Raw genomic sequence first — 26,265 nt, 5'->3', positions numbered from 1 at the left:
TAATGTGATTCTGCCAACCTTATTCTTCTTTTTCAAAATTGTTTTTAGCTATTCTAATGCTTTTCCACATACATTTTAGAATCAGCTTGCTATATCTACAGAAATTCCCACTGGGAACAATTTATTTTGTGAAAAGTGTTTTGGTTCTTAAGAGGTTTGGTAATCAGAGAGTGATAATAAAATGAATCTATTTTTATTACATGAAAAATGAGTGAAACTGTGTACCAAATTGGTGATGTCACTCTATTACGAACTCTTCCTCTATATAAAGTGTTCAGTTTTAGTGAAAAGATTGGCTGTACATCAGAAAGATTGAGCAAAATCATGTCTACACCAGAGATAAACTTTGAATCACCACACATGTTTAACCTGCTTTTCGAATTGGTCACGCAACACTCAAAATCAGTCTCAGAGAACAAGGAAGGCATACGTAAAACATTTAATGTATGTTCATGAAGAACAGGTCAACCTGCCCTTGGCTTTTGTATCATTTATTTAATTTACATAGTTTAAGCCTTTGGGTCCTTTCAAAAACATTTGCAAATGTGCAATATTATAGGGTTTCCAGGCCAGTGTTCTATCCCATGAATTAAAAACTAGATTAGGAACTAAGGAAGAAAGTAGAAGGTAGGACATTTTGCTTTCTTTTTCTGCTTTGAGTGAGAAAAGAAATTACCCCCTGCTCTGCTTCAGCAGGGGATACTTAGAAAGATGTTACAATCTTCTTGGCATTTTTTCCTTCTAGTCTAGAATTTCACTGCAAAGTTCCAGTGAACTTTGACTGCCATGTCCTAATGTTTTACACACATTGGCATGTATGCCAGGTATTTAGCATGTCTTACCTACCCATTTCTTAACATTTAGAATAGAATGAACATTTAACACTTACAGAGTCAGTATGAGCATTATGAAAATGAGCTTAAAATATAATCAGGGATTCAACAAGTGAGTCTCAAATTTGGCAGAGGTTGTCATGAAACTTTTGGTTTTTTCGAAGGAGGCTGTTAAAGTCAGTCATCTTGGACCAGTTGGCAGCTCATTATGTGCATATGAGATCTGCCAGAACAGTTCAGCTTGTTGATCTAATTTTGGAAACTTTGGGTTAGATAAAGTCTGCTTATTTTTGGTTACTCCTTAAAAACTCTATATGGAGATGAATATCCAAGGTTGAAGTTTATCAGTTAAGCAATCTTAGGAAATTTACATTGAGGCTGCACTGCATTGAAGGATGCAGTGCTGAACATTTGTGGCTACTTGAGTTCATTTTAATTATTTATACAAAGTCTAAGTGGCTCTAGATAATTCTTCTATTGTTACAAGGAGAGCATTATTTAAAAATTTTGTGCTTCCAGAAATCCTTTTTTTCATTCCTCAACCAAGACCTTACGGTGTTGAAACATAGCCACGTGTAAACAAAAGTTAGTTCTCTGATTTCTTAAAGAACAGAGGGAAATATGGTTCAGTAAAACGATCACAATTATCAGCAAATTATAATGTTTTATTTTTCTACAGTTCTTTTACACGTAGTTTTTATTTGCCTCTTCCGGTTGCGATGTGCTGCAGAAGGGCGTGGGTTTCCCCACCTCTGAGAGGCAAGTGAGACTCAGAAAAGTTCAGTGACTGATTCAAGGCCACTTAGCTGGTAGCAAGTGGCAGAATTAGCATGACAACACCATTCTCCTGAGGACATTCTACGTTTAGTTAAAACAAAAATCTGTGAGAAAAGGGAACAGATGATGCCAAAGTACTGAGGCAAAAGTTATTAGATTTATGGATTTTTTTCCATTAAAAAAATTTTAAAAAAGACAGAAATGCTGAACTCTGTAGCACCAGCTCTGGCTCTGAAATATTTCAAAAAACATAGGCACTTGCAATTTTCTCTCTCTAAACACAATCAATGTTATTTCGCAGTGTAATTTCTCTGTTTGGACTGGTAGTTATAAGCCCTTGTATTCTGATGTTCTTAATAGATATTGGTATAATGCTATGCCTAGTCTTTGTATTGGATACATCTTATAGTACCTGCAAAGTGCTTATTTGCTTTGTACAATCTTTCGTTCTTACCTTTTGATCTAGATATAAAACAGGCAGGAGCAATGAGAGTCCTGCCTTTAATGCAATATGATTCTGGGAATTAGGAATTTCCATCTCAGAATGTACCAGGAAGCAGGGAATGAGCTTATTCAACAATGATGTTCTGTTGGATGTATTGTGTTGGTTGCTCCTGTGTGTGTGTGTGAGTGTGTGTGTGTGTGTGTGTGCATGTGGGTGTTCATTTAGAAGCAGTAAGAGTAGGTTTTTCCTCTCTCAACAAACCACTCTTGGAAGGTAAATAGATCTCGGCAGCTGTAGATGAGTAAAATATAAAATAAATATCATTTAGAAAAATTTAAAATTTAAGGTTTTTAATTAAAAAAAAAAAAGGAAGCCGAGGAACAAATCTGCAGGAAGAAGTTTTCTTATTCCAGTTCCCTTATTGAGGCCAGTTTAGTGGCTCACTTCACAGTATGCCTCAGGGTGTGAGATTTTTTATAGTGTGTATAAAATCAGTGCCATGAAGTCAATTCGAGATTCGACCCAAGAGAATAAGACTCAGGGAAAAGAAATTTCAGCGTTACCAGTAAGAGAACTTCTTTTTCTTAAGAACCAAATTTCAGACCCACACTTCAGAAAGATACAGTCAGCACCCAATAAAACTCAGATTAAAAAGAATCCTCCATCTGCCCCAAATATTCTCTAATTGCAAACAATACGCAAGGTTTAGAAATCAAGTCCAAAGGTTAAAGGTTCTTGCTGGCAAGCAAAAGAGGGAGGAAAGAAGTATATTGATGCTTGTTAGCTTCCAGATTCTGAGGTCAAGCTGTCCTGCCTAAAAGAAACAAGGGGTCTTCAGAAAAAGTGTGATTATCAAACAACAGGTCAAAGTTTATCTCTAGGTCAATGCAAAGGGGGGAGAGGTGTCATCATTCAGGCTATGAATATAAGCTTTGTATTTAAGTAAATTTGTGGCAAGGTATTCAGTTAAAAATACTATATTAGGTTTATTGAATATTGTTTTATTAAATATTAGGTTTATTAAATATTATTTAGGTTTACTACATATTATTTAACAATCGAATCGGAAAATTGTTCTCATTTAAATTAATATGGAGTAATAATAATAATAATAATATAATAATAATAATAAAGCTTCACATCTATTATATGCTTTAATTCTCAAAACAATGCTGTGAAGTATATATGTTGTTATTCCCACTTCACAGATGAAATAATCGAGGCTTAGGCACACGGACACTTCTTCTAAGGTCACAGTAAGGGGCAGATACATTTACTGTTCTTTCCACCACTATAGTTCTTTTAAAAAAATGGGTGGTGTGAAATGAATTAGTCCTAATTTGATTTAACATCAAATAAAAATGTTCTTGAGAGCCCAGCAGAAAATCACGTCGGGTTTAGGATGGAAGGATGTCTCTTGAATATTTCTCTTCCTTGAAGCGGTTCTTTTTTCCTTCCCTTTTCCCCAGAAGCGTTTGCCGTCCACGCGGTTACAAAGCCCCTTCTGTCCCTCCTCTGGACGTTCCCGGCCGTGGTGGTGCGGGGACTCCGAGCCGGGACAGGACCTGGACAGGGACAGCGGCGGCGGGGCGACGCGGGGAGGCCCCGGAGGACACAAAAGGGCCCCTTCCCTGCCCAGCCTCCAGCCTTCTCAGATGAGAACGGCCTTTCACTCTTCACTACTCCTCGCTGGTTTTTTTTTTTTTTTTTTTTTTTAAGGAAAATATTGCAGGAGGGCATTCGGATCAGTGTTTGTTTGCAGGCATTCTGGTCAGCATTCAAAAAGATGAACCAAGACAGGAAGTTAATATGATTACTTTTTCTACACAAAATAATATTTTTGAAACAATGTCTGGAAAATAGGTAGTTTCAAGTGGAAGTCATTCAGAACAGAACTCTCTACAATTAGGATGATAAAACCTCAAATAATTTTTAAAAAATTCACAAGCTATGGTGGTTTTAATTTTTTTGGTAGCTGTGGAGGCAGAAAAAATTGTTCTAGTGTATTACTATGCTTAAAACATAAACTCCTGTTGTTAATTGGCAGTTTGGCTGTGTGAGTTAAAAGCAAAAGAAAACAAAATACACCTTGAATTACTATGACGTCATAACCTCAATAGTTGGGCAAAGACTGTTAAGAATTAGACATTATCCGAAGGTCTAAAAATGCTGAGACCTTTAGTCAACAAATATTAATTGTGTCCTTGTTAAGAGAAGGCATCTGGAGACCTTTAAGCAAAGTGGAATCAGTTTAAAATGTGTATCTACGTGGAAGATTTTTTTTTCCATTTCGTAGTTTTTTCTCACCAAAAAAAAAAAAAGAGCCCGTGGAATGGTGTGCCTGTGTGAGCCTATTACGTGAACATTCTCCCCGGCTTTACCAGCATGTTATACAGTATATTATAAATATTACTAGTTACATTTACTATCTCCAATTTGCCTTATTAAACAAAACTCTCTCACAATTGCAGGGTCCGCTTCCATGATGCAGGTCGAGCTGACGTTTAGTGCTGGGCGGACCCATCTGCACTTTGAGAGGCAGAGTCGTCTAGGGACAGTGTAAAATTTCAAAACGGACCGGAGGGCCAATTCATCAGATTCAACGCCTGCTTTCTGACATGGAGTCAGGTTACTCTCCCTAAAACAAGTCGTGCAGTTGAAGCAGAACATTAGGAATCCCATATTCGTACTCACGTTCTGATTTTTAGGAAACGGAAATTTAAAAGATTATTAGTTTAAACATCGCCGTTACACACAGTGTTTAATTTTGTATTCCTGAGAAACGAGACTTCCAGGCTACTAGTAAAGAAAAGTTAATTCCTTGCAGTAGAGAAATCAAAGAGCAGCTTCCAAATCTCCCGGGCCAAGGGCCTGGAGGAGGTAAGGGAGTCTGTGCCTGGGGGATCGTCTCTGTGGGAGCGGAGAGGGAGAGGGGAAGATCAGGAAGTGCCGGCCTCGGCGTGAGCCCGAGGGATCAAGCAGGACCGCATGGGGCCCTGAGAGGGAGGGAGGCGTCGGCGGACGCCAGGAGGTCCTGCCCGCATCCAGGCATCTTCCAGGCGGTGGTGAGCACAGTCCTCGGGGATGGTAGGACGGGAAGAACGGTTTTCTGTGAACAGAGAAAGTCCTTCGTGGAAACTCTGAAAATGCTTACGAGGCTCTGCCTGCCAGCCCGTTTGCCCCCCTGGAATGTGACTGATGCCAGCACACTCCCGATTCCAGAAGAGAGTCCACCGGCTCTGTGGCTTCCAAGGACAGGGTCTGGCGCGAGCCACAGGGAAGGGATTGCTCATTCTCAAGGCAGGTTCTCACAACTGCGGCGAGGAAAGAACGTGACTGGGCTGGTCACTGCAGCGCAAGGGTGCACGGCTCCTTAAGGGCACTTGAGCGCCCCCTGTAAGACAGCACGCCTGGGCCAGTTCCCGGCGGAGTTCCAGCGCGCTTCTGCTGGGCGCGTTGTGTCTGTCAGGGACTCCATCATCACGCCCCCATGCAAAATAGGAAGTGTTATCCCTGCTTTACACCTGAGTTCCCTCGGGTCGGGGGAGTTAAATAACTGATGGGAAAATGGCAGATCCAGGATTTACCTGTAGGTGCACCTTAGCCCAGTGGTCCAGCTTCACAGAAGCTGAGTCATACATAGAGAACCTGAGTTAGTGTATGTGTATATATATATATATATATATATATATATATATATATATATATATATATATATATACACATAATGCTCAGAACTTTGACTGACATGGTAAGTGCTAGGTAAGTGTTAGTATCATTGCATTTAATTTCTGGGTTTCTTGCTTAAGAGAACGTTTCTGGGATCATCTTCAAGTGATTTTGATTTTGCAGATCTGGGGTGGAAATCAGAAATCATAATCTTTTAAACAGACATCCCAGGTGATTCTGATGTAGATGCTGGTAGATGGTTTGCATGATATCCCCATGCTAAGACTTCATCACCGAACGAGGACTCTGCGGCTAGGCGGTCCTGAGACCCCCTCCTCCTGTCTCCTCGAGACCTTGACCATATTTAGGCAGGGCAGACGTTTTCTACCACATAACCTCAAGAGTGGGACTGCCTCACTCATCCTCGGTACTAAAACCAAATCCCATGCCTCACGTTTTTGAAGATCATACGTTCCCTCTCTCCCCAGTGAAAATCTGTAAATGGATTTGGCTATTGAACAAAACAAAATCTCCGTGTCTCTTAGTGCTGCAACTTGCCCAACTAACTGAGCTGAGAATAGAAAGCTTAAAAGTAAACCTTACGCTTATGAGAGTTTATGATAAATACATGTTGATATTAACTGAGCTGTTTGACCTGCTTACACTGTAAGGTGGTATGAAAATAAGACCTCTGAGAGACGTCAAGTGGTCTCAGCCAGCCACAGTTCTTTCTTCCATCCTAAATAATCATGCCCTTGATGGAGACAAGTTTAGAGGCAGGGTCTGAGATGGGTCTCAGAGATGCCTTTGTGATAAAATAATACTCAGAGACTCTAGGAAACCCAGATTTCCAAAGGGCTTTCTTGGTATCGAAGAGACCCTGAATTTTAGACCTTCAGAGTAACCATGTGTGTCTGGAGTTTTGGGCAATATTTATTGTGGGAGGAAGCATGTCAGAACAGACAAGTGCATTTCAGCACAACAAAAACAATCTAAATGTAAGGTGAGAAAAGGCTGACAACATGTAAAGTGAAAGAAGACTCTGACAGCTACTCACCCCCATCCCCAGGCAGAAGTATATCTACGGAACAGAAAATGGGATTAGAAGTACAACCATTATCTAGCAAACCATCTAACACGTCTGACTGAAAACTTAAAGTGAAACTCTCCATTTAAAAAAAAAATTGCAACTGGCATTTTCTGAAGATTGGATGTCAGGTTTTTTTTTGTTTTGTTTTGTTTTGTTTTGTTTTTTGATATTTGCTAAACTGTGAGCTCTGTTCTGTTCACCTTTTTGCATGTACTGCTTTGCACAGACCTGGACATATAGTGGCACCAAATAAACATTTGGTGAGTAAAGAAATGAGGAAATAGAGAACAATTTTGTGATGAGGTTATTAAAAACTTTGACCTCTATTTTTCCCCCCTGGGAAATAAACCTATGACTAAACCTATGTATGGTGTAGGTTATGTCCTGTTAGCTGGGCTCTGGTTAAATCTTTGACAACTTGTTTTCTTGCTGCTTCTGGTGGGGCATCATCTAGGGTTATTTGTATAAACAGGGTCTCGGTTAGCATGAAGTTTTGGATCGTGAATCACATCCCAGAATGTCTTTAGTGTTTGAGAAAGTTAGCATACTCATGTCAAACATGCATATGTTTTTTATACTTCAAAATATAATCTACTTTTATTTTACATTTCTACAGTACTCTACATTTTTCAAAGTCTATTCATACCCCTGTAAATCTGTTCCTCATGATCACCCAAGGATTTTTATTACTTCTAACAGATGGTAAATCTGAGTAATACAGTTCAGTCAACTGTTTGTCCAACTGAGCAGAGGGCTGAGGAAAGAATCCTGGGAGTAGAATACTAGTTTTTTTTTTTTTTTTTTTTTTTGAGCTGCCTCTAGCTTCTTTTTTACCAAGCAGGTAAATTTGCTGCCCTGGCGTAGGCCACTTAGATAAATAGGATGTGAGTGGTGTATGGGGCATCAGGGCAGAGGAGTGGGGAGTGAGGTGACAACTATAAGTCTAGCATTTCTGAGGGTGTAGCCAGTGGCTTGTGTCAGAGGTCACTGTGTTCATGGCTTGGAGATGCAAGACAATCCAAGAGTCTGAAGTCAAAGCAAAGGTCAACATTAAGGTAAAGTGACCATAGCAGCAAGACTTCAGACTACCTAGAAAACTGCTGTTCAATTAAAAGAGTTGCCTGGTTTTTGATCTCCTTGTGAACCAAGCAATAAATCTGGTTCTTGGGTGTAATTAATTCATGAGTTAGTTTCAGCACCTGCTCTATAAAGTTGAATAACATCACAGGGACCTGGACCCTCATGGGAAAAAAAAACCCCCAAAACTCTGGCTTCATTCATGCCAGGACATGGGGGAATGGCAGCAGCAGGAGACAGAAAGGCATCCCTCCATCCACACTGCAGACAGGAACTGGGACTTGCCTCATGCTATGGAAAAACGAGAGTTTGGGTTTTACATTCTGCCTAACCCTGGGTGAAGGTAGTGGTGGTGGGCTTTGGGGTGACAGAATGAGAGGATGAAATTTGTCACAGAATTCATAAACACAAGCATCTATGTGAGAAAGGTATATCAAATTGATACTAGTTATGTAACTCTCTCTGTGCCTCAGTTTTTCCCTCTGTAAAATGGGGAATAATAATAGTGTTAGTTTGAAGATTAGATAAACGAAAGCAAGTAAAGATGTTTGACATGGTGCTTGGTGCACAGTAAGTACCCACAACATGTTGGTTATTGTATAGACCAAGTACTGTTGCATCAACCTTTTTCTCTAAAGGGCTATGTAGTGAATATTTTTAGGTTTGTGGACTATTGGTATCTGTCACAACTACTCAGTTTGCCTTTGTAGCGTGTAGCCATAAAAAATACATAAATGAATGGGCATGGCTATGTTCCAACAAACTTTATTTATGGACACTAAGATTTGATTTCATTTTCATGCGCTGATGTCATTCTTCTTTTAGTTTTTTCCATCTATTTAAGAATGTAAAAACCGTCCTTAGATCACAGGACAATTCAAGTACAGGCAGTAGGTCGTGTGTGGCTGACCCCTGGTAAAGACCTTCACATCTTCAATTTGGAAGTGTTAATTTATTCCCTAGTGCCACATCTCTGTTTATGGTGATTCCCATTATTAGAGTTCTGCTGGCAACTTCTGGTTCTGCAGCAAAGCCTGTGATGGGTGTCGACAGCCCTTCTTCATTCACCTAAGATCGAGGTGGGACACGCCTAGGAGACAACTGAAGCGATGAAATAGATGGTCCTTTCCATGCAAATGTGCATTTTCAATTTTGTGGAGTGTTGGTAAAGTCAACTCAAAATTTCACGTTTAAGAAATCTTTCTCAAATGATAATGTGTTAGGAACTACTGAGATCAGTGAAAATTAGTGCTTGTCCTATTTAAAAGTATGAAGAAATCTAAAGAAATTTAGTCCCAAATGAGTCATTTGGTAAGTGAGAAGCTAAGGCAATTGTGCTTGAAATACCAACCAGTTTAAGCAAAAGTATTATTTTTCCTTATAAATTTGTAATCACTCCATTCCTTCTACTTCAATTTCTGGGGTATTATATCTGGCCTAAATCTAGAGCAAGTCCCTCTTTCTTTTTGTAATAATTTTTTCCAAGTTTCTGTGGTGCCAGTATTTCCTATACAAGTTGTTACAATGTTAATTAACGTGCATAGAATTTTTAGTTGTGCTTATAATTATTTTGATTTTTTCCAAGTTTAAGAGAGTGCTAGTAGTGTCATCTTTTAGGGACAAGGAAAGTTTCACATGCTGGCTAAAGTGTTGAATTGACTCAAGGTTGTTTGCAAATTCTCATAAAAATACCCAGGCTTTACAGGGGTTACCTCTCAATACTGGAACTACTTCCATTACTATAAAAGTAACACATGTTCATCGCAGAAACAATAATCTTTAAAGTAGAATTTCACAAGTTGTTTGAATTGCATTCCTTTTGAGGCTCATGAGTGTAAGGAACATGCACATGGAAGAACCAGACCCATGAGATCCCTACCTAGAACGTGTTCCAGGTTCCCAAGATGTCTCTTTAAGGTTAGAAAACAAAGCAAAATGGATTCCTGTACTTCTCATGAGGTTCTCTGCCTTATCCATGACCTGTATGTCTCTGTTATCACAGTTTCTAAAATGGGCTTTGCTCATAGGCTGAGGAAGTAGCTACCCCCGAGGGTTGGCTTCTGTGGAACTGAGGAAGAAACCCCATGTCCCCACGAAAGACGCCAGGTAGTTTACAGTCATAAGTACTGGTTGACTGGTCTGCCGCTGCTATTTGGGGGGTAGACTGGGCTGTCATTGCTGTTGTCTAGGGATGTTTACACTGTGTGCATGGCAGGAAAGGCGGATGTAGACAGGGTATCTTTCTCGTGTGCTTTCCATTTAGGGACTCTGTGGTTTTACCAGAGGTTCATGAAGAAAAGTGAATTTACAGTGAGCCCTTACTGACGAGGATTCCCTCCAAATCTTTGCAAAGGGCCCCCAGAATATATCACATTGTCAAGTGATTTTGTAAAATGTGCAAAAGTAAGCTAGTTTCTCCTCCTCCTCCCCCTCCCCCCCTTTCTCCTTCTTCTCCTGCTTCTTCTCCTCCTCCTCCTTCTAATTCTAATTCTTTCTTCTAATCCTTCTTCTTCTAATTCTTCTTCCTTCTTCTTCTAAAGGAACTCTGTTCCCTCAAAATATAAAAGCCTCAGACCCCACGAAATATGAATCTGCTTCTGGTTCTGTATTTTCAGGCTCAGGCTTACGTAAACCTTTTTGGAAGGGGAGAAGAAAAATATCCTTGTTGGTAGATATGTAGGATTCTGGAAGTTGAGAGTGAATCTTCCCTAAGACCTAAGACTGAAGAAGACATTGTGGAAAGTAAAGATTTTTCTCAGGGAAAGGAGCATGAAGCTTAGAGAGGAATGACCCTGTTGGTGTCTTCCTGTACGAAAAAAAAAAAAAATCAGGAAGTTTGAAAAAAAGAGGGGCAATTATCTTTAGTTGATCAGAGAAGAACCTCATATACTCATTTTTATTTTCTGTATAAAGTGAAAGGCTTACTTTAATGCCTCTTGAATTTAATATTGGCTCATAAAGTTTGGTGCTGCATTATCTGCTATGATCATGATGACAATATGGTCATAATGATAAAGATAAAAACACCTATGTTACATGAATGTTACCATTTACAAAACACTTTCATGTATTTCCTCTCATTGGTAACTACTGAAGCCAAGAAAGAGTTGCTCTATTTATGGCCTCTGGATGCCTCCAAAATTGACTGGAATCCTGTGAAAGACTGAGGGAGAATGGTCTTTATGCTCCTCTTAATTATTCCTTCCTTATTTTGTAATAAAGCCATGACACCATCAGTCAGTTTCTCTTCTTTTGTGAATTCTTCAGCATCATGGCAGTCAAAATAACCATTGAAATTTCTGACACACAAAGCCATTTCTCTTCAAATGGCTTCTAATTTTTTGCTTGCAAAACTATTCAACTGGCAAGCAAACAACCATATTCCCTCAAAACCTGTTCTTAGTAAGGCAGTGTTGGCATTTGTTAGATTTGTCTGTATAAACTTACTAGTTGCTTTGCTGACCTCTGACTGTTTGACCCTTTAAATGAAAACGCACCACCGGGACATACAACTAAATTTATCCACATTCAAGGAAGTGGTCAATCAGAGAAATGTGTGGTTGCAGAAAAGTTGACCTGAATGCTTAGTCAATTATTCCATTAAGAAGGAAATGTGCTGATGGGATGGAAAAGATGAAGTTCTCCTGCAGTACAGAGAAAGGTGGGATATTTAGGATTGGGAGGTTCAGGGAAGGATTTGTGGAACCGGGTTTTGAGAACTAACATTGTATAAAGATGGGCAGAAAGGGCATTCTAGGTGGAACAGACAGTGAATTAAGGTGGAAAAATCAGGATATGACCAATACTTGGTCCATTTGGCAAGTGCATGGGATACTGGGAAATTGGTTTGTTTCAGTTCAATGAAAACGCTAAACTCTACTCACTGAACTCTTAGCAGATATTTGTGTACATGTTCAACTTCATGTTAATGAATAGTTTCCTACATTTTAAAGTTGATTTACTCGGGAATATATTAATCATTATTTCCTGCAAAAGTTGTTTATTAGTGCTTGGTATTTGGAAATACATGTTATTTGAGCAATGAAATTTGTGAATAATACTAAAAAAAAAGATGATCTAGAAATCATTTTTATGCATGACTGGGGATTATCTTGCTAACTCTGACACCTAATTGGCTTGCTGAGACTTTGGGCAAGTCTTTTAAACACTCTGAGTGTCAACTTCCTTTTAAAAACAAGAATAATAATATCTAACTCACAGAACTGTTATAAAGGTATAATGAGGTATCCAACTTAAAAAATCGGAAATAAAAACAGCACCACATTACGTCAAATGTACATAAAATGGTTGAGATGCTACACGTTAATTTTTTTTCCTCTCCAAGGCCAATTTGAGCCCAAAGTGCTTCATCTCATTTCATTAAGTTTTGGATTCAGTGGGTCTGGGAGGAGGACTCTAGTTACACAGTTGATTGGAAAACAGAAGTCAGTTCACCCACAGATGCACAGAAAGTTATGAGTGTGATAAAGAGGAAAGAACCAGAATTTAGAATTTAGTTTTGAGATTTGACTCTGCCATTAACAAGCCAGGTGATGATAGAAGTACCACTTCATCCATTTGTTAGAATTATTATTATTTTTATCTGTAAGTTAAAGTGTGGTCTGATGATCTTTAAAGTGATTTCTAGCTTTTAAAATTCTATGCTAAGCAGCACATTTGTTTTTTACATTTTTTTATTGAGCTATAGTCATTGTAGAGCTATAGTATAGCTATAGTCATTGTAGAGTCATTGTGTCAAATTCCAGAGTAGAGCACAATTTTTCAGTTATACAGGAACATACATATATTCACTGTCACTTTCTTTTTTTTTTCCCTGTGAGCTTAAGCAGCACATTTAACATAAAACATGACCATCTCTAGCAAGTAGTGGAAAAATATTTTAAACAGTGATATATCCCTAATTCTGCCCCTGCAATGTACATTGTTAGTTACCTGGGATGTCGTCTTCCTGTGCTTCAGCGGGTTTTCTTCTCTAGCCACTGTCTCTCTTTATGCCCAGTCTTATGCTCAGATGTTCACACACTGATCCTGATCTGGCTTCTTCTACTAGGAAGAAGGAAGAGTTTTTAAGGGCCCCTTCTTACTTAATTGCATCACGGTGTGAGGATTTGGGAGGAATGGTCAGGAAGGCAACCACCTCTGATGCCTCAGGCCTTTGACAAGCTTTTGTTTTTTGAACTGTGGCTTATTTATTGTGGGAGTGGAGAGAGACATGTGGGAGAGTGGCTTCAGTGCTCGTTTGAATGAATTATATACCTGCCTAAAATGAATGCAATGTGAGTGCATGTCGTTTATCTTGGTCCTCATATATAGAGATGGACAAGTGCTTCTATCTGTACATTCAAATGTATCTACAAGGGGAGATGAGCAAATTGTCAGCACCCTACATAATCTCAGAACCCAAGTGAAATTTTCACATATCAAAAATACTACCAACCAAACAATTTTGTTCTTATTACCAAAACAACAAAGATAAATTCATTTGACTACTTGCTGGAGGAAAGAATTTTATTTACTTTTTAAAAGTGTATCTAATCAAGAAAGTTTTAAAAAACTTACGTTTTGTTAATAAACTATGCAGAACAAACAAATGGAAAGAAACCCAGTAAAGGAGTTTGGCAAATCTATCTGTCTCTCTTCATCCATGCATCCATCCATCCATCCATCCATGCATTCATCCACCCATCCATTTATATAATCTAGTCCCTAATTTAAAACCAACAGCTACTGTTCTGGATTCTGGGACTATCATTATTTTTTACTTTTAGACATTGCTCCAATTTTATTTTATAATGTAATATACTTTTATAATGTAAAGTCAAAAATGCAAAACAAAATAAGAAACTTATTTTGTCCAAGAAACTCTTCTTAGGAATAAATGTATGACTGGGTGGTGAAGACTAGGGCTTGACTTTGCATTAAATTGGCAGCATATTCTTTAGGTGTTGGCATTGTCCTGACATGTTGATGGGGTGATTTCCAGTCAAAATTACTGGCTGGTGTGGGAGGGAAGGATGAGTAGGACTGTCTTTGGTCTGCATCCAGGAGGGTCCTTAGTTTATTAAACGCTGCCAAGGATCAGGACATATTTTTGGACCCTCACCCCCGACCCTCCCCAGTCCCTCGGAGTAGGCTTTCCTAAGTCAAAAAGACTTGTCATCAGAGCCTTTTGGAGAAAGGAGTGCCTGGGATCAGCCCACTGACTCGGAAATCGCTTACTGCGTTATTATTCCTCTTTGCTAGGGAGGAACATTGAGCTGCTTCTCTTCTGTTCTCCTCTTTTCTCTTCCCCTCCCTTTTACTCTTTCCTACCTAGCACTTCCTTATTCATTTCCCTCCAGCTCTGCAAGATAGTTCCTGAAAAGGCAATGTGGAGAGGCAAGGCAACTGCCCAACAATTCATGGAGAAGCTTGCTTTTGAGGGAGTTCTTGATTTTTATTTATTTACATTTTGGAGTTGGGTGCCTGACCTATTCACATTGACTGTGGACGTTAATCAAAATGAGCAGACAGTAAATTGCTCAACACTATACTTCATTTTGCTGATATAGATTCATATCAGTAAACACAAGTGAAGATGAGAATTTGCCTCCAAGCACACATACTCCAAGTTCTTTCCCATGGAAACCAAAACGAATGTTGGCAAAACGGAGAGGCCAAGTATACTTAATTTCTTTTAGGCAGTTTGCCTGATTTTTGTTAAGCTCAGCCTTCTTATTTAAGCCCTGAGGTATCTGGGTGCACAGAATTTATTTACTTCATACCAACCTTAATCATTAATCCCACAGCAGAGACATGTGTCCTGGACCAGGAGGCGCAGAGTATCCAGGCCTATATTTTAGATTTTTAAGGGAATTGGAAATGGACCAATCCCCTTTAAGTGGATACATATATACTGGCTGATTACAGGCAGGATCTTCAGAGGAGGTAGCAGATGGGAGATTGGATAACGCTCTTATTTCACAATTTTGGGAAGTTCTACAAACATCTTCAAAGCTTTGGTGACCATTTTTCTCTCTCAGTCTTAGAACATGGAGAGCAGTTTTCTCACGTTATTTATTTATTTTTTAAAATGCTTGGTGAAGTTGGATACGATGAAGGCGGAAGGATGCAGAGGGCTACGTTTTTGGAGGACATATCATACACTGGGAGCTCTTGTTTGCTTTACAAACTCTTTTTTCCCTTAAAACCCGCCTTTGAAGCAGGTGTTTTAAACCACATTTTACTAATGGAAGAACTGGTTCAGTGTTAAGCAGCTTGCTCCAAATCAGAGAGGAGGGGCCAGGTGGGCATTTGAAACAGACTGGCTTGTCTCCGAGGTCTCCTTCTACCATGACTCACAGCCTTGTTTGCCCAGACCTTTGGTATCACTTCTTCTGAGTTCAGTGGTGACTGACTGTTGCTTAGAGGCAAAGAGAAGAAAAGAAAGTTTCAAAAAGCAGCTGTCCCTATCTAACTAAGGACAGTGACAAGTCACTCGTATCACCTGCTTAGTCACCTTGACTGGTTTGCCAATTCCTCCTGGAGTCCTCTGGTGGGAGAAGACACTATTCTGGAAACCAGCCTTCCAGACGTGAGCATCATACCTTTACGGGGTGAAGGAGAGAAATCGTCCTCTCTCCTTCATTATTCCTTTCCTCCCAGCCTCTAGCAAAAAGCCCTCCTTGCACGGTAGGCATCCATGCGTGATTTCTGATGGCCTTGATGTTGCTCCTAATTCATTTGCCAGCGAGAATTCAGCTCAGACTTCTCTCTTGCCTCCAGGAAATGGTTCCTCTTTCATTTGTGCTCAGGTATTACCCCTCTCTATCTTCCAACAAGCAATAATTGACCCAGATAAGATTTGGATTTTCAAAACAAGCTTCCTGTGCAGCCCCTTTTCTTCCTTATGGAACCCAGTAGAAAACCAAAAGCAAAGAAACAACCTCGAAATGCCATATGGGCGGTGTCAGTTAAAGCATATTTGATCTCTGTATTAAGGATCACAGGCTCACAGAATCTATGGCTCTGTTGTTTACTAAATAATGTATCTAGGCTTTTCAGCCTTGAGAAACCATTTAATCTTTCTGTTCCTGCAGGGCAGGGTTGGATTTCCTTCTGTTACATACTTCAGCTTGACTCAGTGGAAAGAGCACTGGAGGGGAAGTTAGTTGATTAAGTTTTACTTTCTGAGTTTAAGCTCCAAACATTATTTATATTTGTATCCCTGGTGCCAAGGGCAGCGTCAGCCACACCTCAGGCGTTCGGTGAGTGTTTACCGAAAGATGTGTGACTGGGGGCAACCTCACTTGCTCTCTCTGAGCTTCAACTAGGGAGGGGCCTCGAGTTTCTTCTGATGATTCTGCAATTCTGTAAATGTTTTGCCCTCTATTTCTGGTCTGTTTGTCATTTATCTTCTTACTTCCTTTGGTAGGTTTCTGGCACAAAAAGTGTAGTATTTAACTTCCTACTTAAAACTGCCTTTCTTCTCTTTTTCAAACATCTCCGGTCATGCTAATCCTGACAAAGTTTAGTTGTGGCTAAAGCTGTTTAGGTTTTGTGTGTCCTTGGGTTGTCTTGTCTTAATAAGGGTGGCAAAAGCATTCTTTTGTTTTCTACCCTCTGAAAGACTCTCTATGTAACTTGTCACCTTTTTTACATATTCTGCCTTAGTTTATTTGTTGACTTTTAAATGACCGATGCACACAATAGCACAAATATTCAATAGGGGAAAATAAAGATTACGACAGGGTGGTTCTATGTCTTTGTCAATTGTTCACGAGTCTAATTGTGTCTTATTTAAAGCTCTGTAAATTTGGCTAAGGTTAGGTTTCATAGCCAGAATTCTTAGTAACTGTACATAACATAATTTCACATACACCAACTACTGTGGAAAATACCACTCATTCTTTATGGTCATGTTTTCACAACTGGTTTACAGGATTGACTGTGGCCAGGAATAAAAAAAAAATGTGACGATACTGGCCACAGGTTTTTTTCTTTTTTTTCAACTCCTATCAATGGTTGCAACAACCTACTCCTCAAATAACAATGCTAATAAAGCTGTGTATTTGAAATATATGATCTTATACTTGGGCAGCCTCTTTTAGTTCTCATGGTTCAGGTAGGTTACCTCACCCTTGAGACCTTATTTTTTTCTCATCTGTAAGATGGGGATGACAATATCAAAGCAGGGTTTTGGTATCGATGAAAGAAAATGCACATAAAGAAAGCAGGGCTTGGCAAGCTATCTTATATCATTATTACTGAGTTAATTTTGCCTAGAATGTTGAGGTAACTATCACAAGATGGGCTTTGAGAGGTCCATGTTCTGCCTCTAGTTAACCAGTTGACACAGAAATGATTTCAGAATTACGTTGCTCTACGTGGCAGTGGATGAACGACACTTGGACCAAAAAATGTGGTTTCAATTCAGATGCAGTAACAAAAAACTAAGCTAAATTTCCTCATAAAGTGGGTGTTTTGCAACATGGTTTTTCTTTCCCCATTTAAAGAAATATTTTTCCAAAGGAGGAAACGAAGGTGAAAATAAAGTGGCTTGACACAATAATTTCTTAAACTGATATCATTGGTGCTATTAATGGTAAGCAACCTAGAATGAGAGCATTTCTAATATTCTGCAATGCTGGATAGATAAGGTGTAAATGGAAGAAAGGCATAAATTACCATATGGAACGTGCTCTTATATTCTATTTCATTGGATTTATTCTTTTTTTCCCATTCACAGCGTCTTAGAAATGCATATTTAATCCTGAGACATTAAAAATTCTTTTTCTTTAGAATTGTTTGCTGTGTTCTGATTTTCTTCCCCCTAACTCAATTCCATTGACTATCTATGAGTTGTCACATTTTTAGCAAGAAACAACTATGTCAAGCTGTGCTGACAAAATATCCCAACGTAACTGTTAATAAGCATTGTCATTTTAAGCATGAAATAGTTTAGCTAATGATTTATCTCTTATAATGCAGCACTCGGGGCAGCTGTGTGATTTGTCTCTTTAGCAAGTCAAGTAATTTCTTTAGCAAAATGTTAAGCACAGATGGGCCATAAGCTGTCAGTTAACATTATTGTGTCTGCATCTGCTTGCTTTCAATGCACTGTTTTATGTATTCAGTCAGTTACTTAGCTGCAGCTCTGTGAAAAGCTGAACCTACTCTGATTGGCAAATAAAATGTTCATTTGTCTCTTCTTCCTATTGTTTTGTTTTGGTAACACATGTCAGCAGCTCAATTACCCAGTTCATTAACAGCTCCCAAAGGACATGATGGCCAGCCCGTGATAAGAGGGCAATTGTGGCCCATATGGTCAATAATGGCCTCTCTCTTGGCAATTGTAAATAAAAGTCACTTGGCCCTTTTCCTTTCACGAGAACTACTGTTTTCCTGTTCCCCTTCAGTGTGCAAATTACCTTTCTTTGCTCCCTGCGATCCAATCCCAGGACACCAGAACCTAGCTTACTTCTTTTAGAAACATGGAGACTTAAGCACCGAGAGGGAGAGCTCTGGCTCTTAATTTTAATTATGACTGACTTTAAAGCTCTTGAGGGAGGAAAGTTCTTATCAGGGGAGACTATTCTTAGAACGCTGTTAGCTGATTAATTAGTTAACTAATCAGTTTTCCTAATTGAATAGCAACACATTTTTCTGGGGGCTTTCGGCTCTTTTTTTCTTTGAAATGCTCTGGCGGCAGTTACCAAGGAGTTTAAAAAACCATTTAAAACAAACAAACAAAAATTGCAAATAGAATCCCTTGCAGGGGTAGGTAGGGTGGGGAAGTGTGACTGGATCTTTGCTGGATGAGAGAGATTCATTGTGAAAAGGAATTCTTGTTACATACATTGAAGTCGCAAAGGGTTGAAGAAACCACTGGGTTAATCTGGGTGACTGGCAGGGTCCCCAGAACTAGCAGTGATTCCTTCTTCACTTTATGCTTTTGGAAGGAGGTGCTGGCTGAAACAGTAGTTTGGGATTTTGTTGGCTCCCTTGAGCAAAATATTATTTGTGTCAGAGGAAGAGAAGGGACACAGCATGTTTTTACTTAAACACATTAACATATACAGCTCCTAAAAATAATCACCAGCGGGGCTGAAATGAACGAAGGAGAAATAAGCCTTTCTTTCTAGCTGTGTTGTTACAAAGGGGGCCTTTTACATGACTAACAGTGAGGTAGTGGCTGTTGGGAGAGAACCCCACCCCAAGTAACTTTCCTCAAAGCAACGTGGATAGAAACCCAGCACACACATGAGATTCAAAGTTATTGGAACCTTAGGATCCAGGGTGTCTGTTGGCCCAGGCAGCTCAATGCCTTGGAGACAGCTTGCCTGTCCTGCCAGCCTCTGCTCGTCAGCTCTTATCTTAAATAAACCCCCAATGGTCCACGTTGTGCATTTAAAGTCACTCCAGGGCCCTGGAGCACACGCGGGCCCTCCTGGACTGCCCCCGTGGCTGGCCATATTCATAACCAATCTGTACTCTCCTCCCAGGGCAGCAGGGACTCAGGGAGTTGTTGAGTGTCAGGGTTTATTTGTGCTATTTTGATTAGCACCAACCTGGCAGGAGCTTATTTTCCTTCTAATGACCCCGTGCTGTGAGAAGGCGGCTTCCGAGGGAAGGACTTGGGTCAGAGGGGAGGGGAATAGCGTTACATTTCTGCAGCCTCCAAATGGGGGGGACTGCTGGGCAGGAACAAGAGGAGGTGAATGGCTGGAGGGTCTTAATTAGATTTAGAGTTCTTAAAAGAGCCTTTCTGAGAGAAAACCCAGAATAGTCTTGCCATAAACGGTCCTGCTTTTTTTTTTTTTTTTTTTTTTTTTTTTTTTTTTGCACTTTCTAAAGATTCTCGGGCTGGCATATTTGGGAGAGAAGTTGTAGAGGCAATAAAAACAGAACAAGACCCTCTCACCTTCCAGTAAGCCACCGATCAGGTTATAAAACGTCTCTCCTAGGATATCAATGAACACAGTCACAATCACTCAAATTCTCCCACTGAGTTATGAACGTTGGGAAGTTCAATTGATGGCTTGATCATTTGTTAAGTCAGACACGCTTTGTAGATATACCTTAGGATTCTGTTGTAAATTTTTGGTTTGTTCCTTTCAGTGGTGTCTCTCTCTCTCTCTCTTTCTTTTCTTCTCGACATATTCACAATTTAAAAACATTGAAAAAATAATGTCGCCGATTACTCCTTAGCTTGTGAGTTAATGTGGAAGAGAAGCTTCCAGGTGCTGAAGTCTCTCAACTGGCTTGGATTAACCCCTACTGTGCATCCATTTCAACCTCCCCCTCCTCCCTCCCCTGAAAAAAAAAAAAAAAACAGCCAACCTCCCCTTTCTCATCCACTCGGCTTCCTTTGTGTCTGCTGCTCCCCGCCAGGCAGGTGTCAGAGCCCTGAATGAGGGTAAACGCTCCGTTGATGGATTCCACAGATGGAGCGTGGAAATCGGTAGAATAGGCCTCGGCCACAGGCCATTTCTTGGGATCCAACAAAAGCCTCCAAATAAGTCAACAAAAATCCCAAAGATCACAAAGGGAAAATGTCATTTGTCATTTACTCGGGGTCTGTGAGGGACTATCAGACTCCTCCTTGCTTTCCCCCCAGTAAACACGGGAGAGGTCATTCGCATCTCTCTCAGCTTAAAAGGGCCACTTCAGATCAGAAACCAGTTAGTTGTCCCATTGTCCACTTCATGTTGAATGGCAAAACTCACAAACCCAGGAGACACTCTACAATTAGCCAAGTAAGGGCATCCAACTTCCCGCTGACCCTCTGAAGACCTCGTGGATATAATATACTTCTGAAATACCCTTCCACTGTCAGACCCAGGGTGAAACCGCCTCGTGGGGCCCTCAGGAACGATTTCTATTTTTATCTTGTTCTTTTATCAGTGGAACACAGCTTTGAGTACCAACGCGGACAGGTTTAGCTCAGAAAGATCAGTACAGACGGAAGGACCATCTGATTGGGTCTGAGGTCATCTTAGAATAAATGACTGATGACCAAGGAAGTTCAGCCTCCAGGCCCGCAGGGAGGGACTCCCCCCACCTCCTCCCGCGCCTGTAAACCGCATTGTGCTGTATCTGGGGCAAACACAGACTTTAAATGGTTGTCATGTTTTGATTCTTTAATTATTCAAATGAAAAGGTCTTGCTGAGAAGAAAGACAGTGTGCCAAATGTGTGCTTGTGAATTTTTTCGTTTTTCCATTTTTTGCCTGTCTCCTGTCTCTGAATTATACTGGTCTGGAAACCAATAATTATAGAATTCCACGTGACTAAATCCCTATAAAATTGGGGTAAGATCGCATGTATAATAGAGTTAACTAGGATGAAATATTTCCCGAGGCTACTGAAGAGGTCACGAGGGGTTAACGGACAAAGACATACTCTCTAATTCTGTAATTCCTTCTTTAATTAAACTTCATGGTTGGTCCGCTGGTGGTAATATTTTTACCTTCTCCTCCCAGTTTGATTTGTTTCCGAAGGAAGACTTTGTAATCCTGTGGGTATGATTGTTGTCTATGCTTGATCTTTTTTTTTTTTTTAAGCTGAAAAATGTCCATTTTCCAAAGGCTGATTTTGTGAGTTAACGTGAAATCATTGGGATAACTAAAAATTTTGCTCCTAAGACCTACAATTTACTTGAGCTAGAAAAAGAAGCAACAAACTTCTTTTTGAAATAAGAATAAAGCACAGACTTGAAACGCTCAGGCACTTGGTGAGAAGTGATATCTTCCTGTGATCACTTGGACATTTTTGCTGAAAACCTTTTGACTATTCCAACAGATTTCAAGTTATTTATTCCTGCATTTTAGTCTGAAAGGAATTTGAGGTTTCTTTACAGCTTTTCATATCCTTTCACTAAGGCACCTTTAATACCAAAAACGACTTTAATAAAGATATAAACTGAGTGGTCAGTTAGATTGCTTGTGATCCGTAGTAATCTCCAGGTTCACCCTGGATCTTACGACCCAGCGTCTGTGATGGTTCTTAATGGAGACTGCAAATGGTCAGACTATTCTGATTTCTTAGACAAATCCATTCAGTGCTGCAGGAAAGTGATTCGTTTCTTAGTGCTTTCTTGTTGTTGAAAACTATACCTTGAATATATGAAGCATTCATATTCAATCAATATTTGTTGAATTAAATTGAAATGGAAAATTGATTTGGCGTGTAATAGCGATTAAATTGTTGTACTTCTGTAAATTACATTTCATTCTAAGAAGTTTTGAAAACTTGGGACAAATGAGAATAGTACGTAAATGATTTACATTGAAATTCTTGTGTTGGTCTGTTTCTGGTATTCTTCTTCAAAAGGGCTCTGTGTGTGTGTGTGTGTGTGTGTGTGTGTGCGTGTGTGTAAGGAACTCAACACCTATTTAGGACACTCCAGGCTAGAAGAGAGTCCTCTGAAGTCCCACAGACTTGGGTCAAAACCTAGCTTCCCAGCTGTGTGACGTGAATAACCTCTCTGAGTCTGTTTCCTTTTTCTGTACAATGGGGTAAGTATTTATTTCACAGGTTTTTGTGTAGCTACATAAGGAAGGGAGAGAAATTCTCATCCTCTTAGTAAGGTCTGCGCCAGGTTCATTGGCGACATTGAGTTATAGTAACGTGTAAGTCAGAGAATGCATTGTGAAGGGGTCTTGGTAAGAGAGTCAAAATTTTCAAAGTCAAATATGGATTGGGCTAAACTCTGAAAATTTTAATGACATTTAAAACAATACAATTTCCACTTAAAAGACCATGTATTATGTATTGATATGAATTTTCTTATGAGAACTATTCTGGAATTTCAAATTGGGGGAAATATCTCTATTTAATGAATAATAAAGCAAACTTTGCAAAGGCATATGTAGAAAGTGACTGAGCAACTTAAATGTATGAAAGTCTCCCTTTAGTATTAAGGCCAGACTAGAAATAGCCTGAAGAAATTACATTTCATCTAGTCACATACATATCCTGGCAATTTATTAACATTTAGATAACTGTCTTGCTCACACAGCTTGTAGTTTCCAAGTCATGGCTGAAATACTCTACACAGAAAAAATAACACAATTTCTTTCTGTCACACTATCTGAAAAAGGCCTTGTTTTCACTTGGTGTAATATTTAGCAAGATTAGATACTTGGTGTCTTGTATCTAACTTGTTCTGCTATCAAGTTAAATATGTGAAATAGAAGAACTTCAATGGAATGATTTAGGCTGTGCTATTAAACTGGGATTTAAGTTTTAAACCTGTTTTTGGTAAAAACTGAATGATTCAAATTCAGGACATTATTGAGAATCATGTTTTGTGTAAATAATAAAATTTAATTCTATTGAACGGTGTAAGAAATGGTGGTATTCCCATCTTTAGAAAGAGCTAGTATTTCCAACTGGTAGGTTAATCTTGAGTTGCTGACTTACTATATCTTAAAGCCCACATCCTTTTGGAGTTTACAGAGGCGGAAAAGTCAGGATTAACTTGTAAGATTGTGGCTTCATATTGCTAAAAATGATCAGTTGGTTCAGATAATTTTCCAGTAGAAAAATCAGGCAAATGGTTTCCTCAGTGTCATTTGAAATGATGCTATTTGGAGGTTTTTCTAGTTAGTGGCAAACTTTGGATTGCTTTTGAATAAACAGTCTAGAAATAAAAGTAGTGATTTGCTGGCTTGTTAAAGAAAATTTTATTTTTGGTGGTAAAAACTGTCCTATTGAACTCTTAGATATTCTGAGTCTTTTTTTTTTTTAATTATTGGCTGTTGATGGTTCATCTTTTTTTTTTTAATCAAAATAGTCTTTGAAATAGTTGATAATTATTCCCTAGAAAAATGCAAGCATGAAAATACTTGCAATAATTTCCAAGTCATTTTTAAGGATTCACAGACCCTCTCACCTCCCGGGGGCCCAACCCCACTCAAAGATCATTTGAATGGATGCTGGGTGGCTCAAAAGAGCAGAATTTCCATTTAAAAGATGTAAAATGGTGGCAGGGAAGTCAGCGTTAGTTCAAAACTTAAAATTTACCCTGTTCTTCTCTTCAATCAACATGTGTTTATAGAACACCTATTATGTTCCAGCAGTGGCTCCTGCAATGAACCAGGCAGAGGAAGGGTCTTGAGCTTATATTCTAGGGGATGCTAGTTGTTCAGGTGAAACATAGTTGTCTTGACCCTCAGAATCGACGCTGGCTGGTACTTGTACATCAAAGCAGCGCCTTTTCTCCAGAAACCAAAGATGATTTTGATTAATTGACCTGACAGTGCATGGCACATCATATTTACTTGGGAGGATTTAATAGCCCCAGAGACTCCCAAAGGAAACATGAAAATTTCCAATACTGTTCTCCTAATGGGATCATCGTAGGAGAAAATGCAAACAAATATTTAAGGTTCTCATAGGCAGAGGAAGCTTTTGGCTAGCTCTTAAATGCTGTTGAGTTTTTCACCTGAATTCAGATTAGATGGAAAAGTCAGGGCAATGGAAGCTGGAAGCACAGAAGGAAAACATTTTATGGAAATTAATTTTCTTCTTAGGGGAATGAGTAATTTGTTTCTTGGAGAGTATATTATTTATCATTGAAAAAATATAAAGGTGGAAGTATTTTTTTTTTTTTAGATCAATTGTGGCAGGAAATATTTTATATACTTGGGAATTTTGAGGGGGAAATGAATAATTCATCTGGAATATTCTATAGAGATGGTTCTCAAAGTGTCTGTCTAGGGTCAGTAAAATCAGCATCAATCACCAGGGAGTGTGTTAGAAACACAAATTCTCAGAACCCACCCAAGACCTGTGGAATCAGAAGTGGGGACAGTCACCCGGGTTTTAACAAGCATTTTCAGTGATTCTGATGCTCCAGACATTTGAGAACCACTCCCCCACAATTATGCACAAATTATTGCTCTTTTAATTTGGTTCACATTTATTCAAGGTGTACACATGTAAGTTGTATTGGCTGCTTTTGAAGTTTATAATGCCATGCATGACATATTTCTTAGCATGTTAATACTCCTGTAAAATATTCCTATACTTAAAGAAAGTCTATTTTACTTTCTTTAATATTAAAATATCCTAAAATAAGATTTATATTAAGTTAGACCATTTTATATTAAATTAGATAACATAATTGAAAAACCAAGCATAATGGCTAACATAACAGTAGACGCATTATATATTACAGTTTCCTTTTGCTGTTATGCACAAATATTGGTTTTCTTTAATTTGTCATGTATATTACTAATACACTCTCATGATTTCACAGTATTTGAATGTGAATAAAATGTAGAAGTATTAAAATATTAGAAAACTTAAATTATATTTATGGGCTATTTTGGATGTACACTGGAGCAGCTTATAACTTATACTGAAGTAGAAGGAAATTATATATTTCTATAAGGCAGAGTTAGGCTTGAGTTCAAGAGAAAAGAGAATTAGTAGAGCAGGTAATACTGCATTTTAACATTGCTTCTAGTGGCCCCTGCATTTCCCCAGGTCCTACCTGCCTGAGGGTGCAAATGAGTTACCTTGACATTGACATTAATAATCTACAATTTTCTGGCTTTCTTTCCTCACTTGTGGACAGCATACCTTGTCTTCTTCCCCAGAGGATTCCCCCAGTTATTTAGAGAGTTTTCTGAGAGCATCTGGAGGTGGTCAGGAGCAAGGCTGCTCAGGCCCCCGTGTTATGCTGAGTCTGTGGCTGATAGCCCGCCGTCGGCCCTCTGCTGCTGCCCCGAGGTCCAGGGCCTCTGCGAGAGGGCTGCTTTCCAACTGAGAGCCCTGTGTCTGGCTGCATCCTCAAACCGCAGAGTCCACTATTGGCCAATAAGTGCTCTGTTACAGTCACAACTCACAGACACCAAACTGCATCATTAAGTTTCCAGCTCCTCTTTCCCTTTTGCAGGCACTTCCGTACTAAATTTGGAAGGCTTCCTTCCCTGATGCTACATGCAAATGTAGGCAAATTTAAGCTTTGGTGGAGAGGGAGCTGCAGCCAGGCTGGCTTCAGGGACATGTGACCTGTGCAGTCGCCCAGGCCCTGTGCTTGCTTTTATGCTCTGTTGTTGCCATGTTGAAATTCGTAATAACTTTTGAACACAGTGCCTTTTCATTTTGCACTGAGTTCCTCAAATTAGGCAGCAGTCCTGGGCAGCTGCCCACCTGTTCAGCAGAGACCCAGACTCGGAACTTCTCTTTAGAAACAGTTTACTCAACTATGCTTGCTTCTTCTTGAGTCTGTTCTTGAGATTTGCATTAACAATATCTAAACTCTCCTTCACTCATTTCCTACTGTTTGGTAATGAGATAGTAGACATAATGTGGATTTTCTTATAGGAGCTGTACAGTCTACAATTATATTATAAGAATATA

General features: G+C 39.3%; 1 protein-coding gene across 2 annotated transcripts in view; it reads left to right on the top strand.

Moving 5' to 3' along the window:
• Nucleotides 1–26,265, top strand: part of PAX3 (paired box 3) — an 89,858-nt gene that overhangs the window by 34,451 nt on the left and 29,142 nt on the right. The gene's annotated exons all lie outside the window — the stretch shown is intronic.

This window comes from Camelus dromedarius, chromosome 4 (genome assembly GCF_036321535.1).
Source record: "Camelus dromedarius isolate mCamDro1 chromosome 4, mCamDro1.pat, whole genome shotgun sequence".
NCBI classification, from domain to species: Eukaryota; Metazoa; Chordata; class Mammalia; order Artiodactyla; family Camelidae; genus Camelus; species Camelus dromedarius.
Note: the sequence above shows the minus strand (reverse complement) of the source record. Positions and strands in the feature narration are given on the sequence as shown.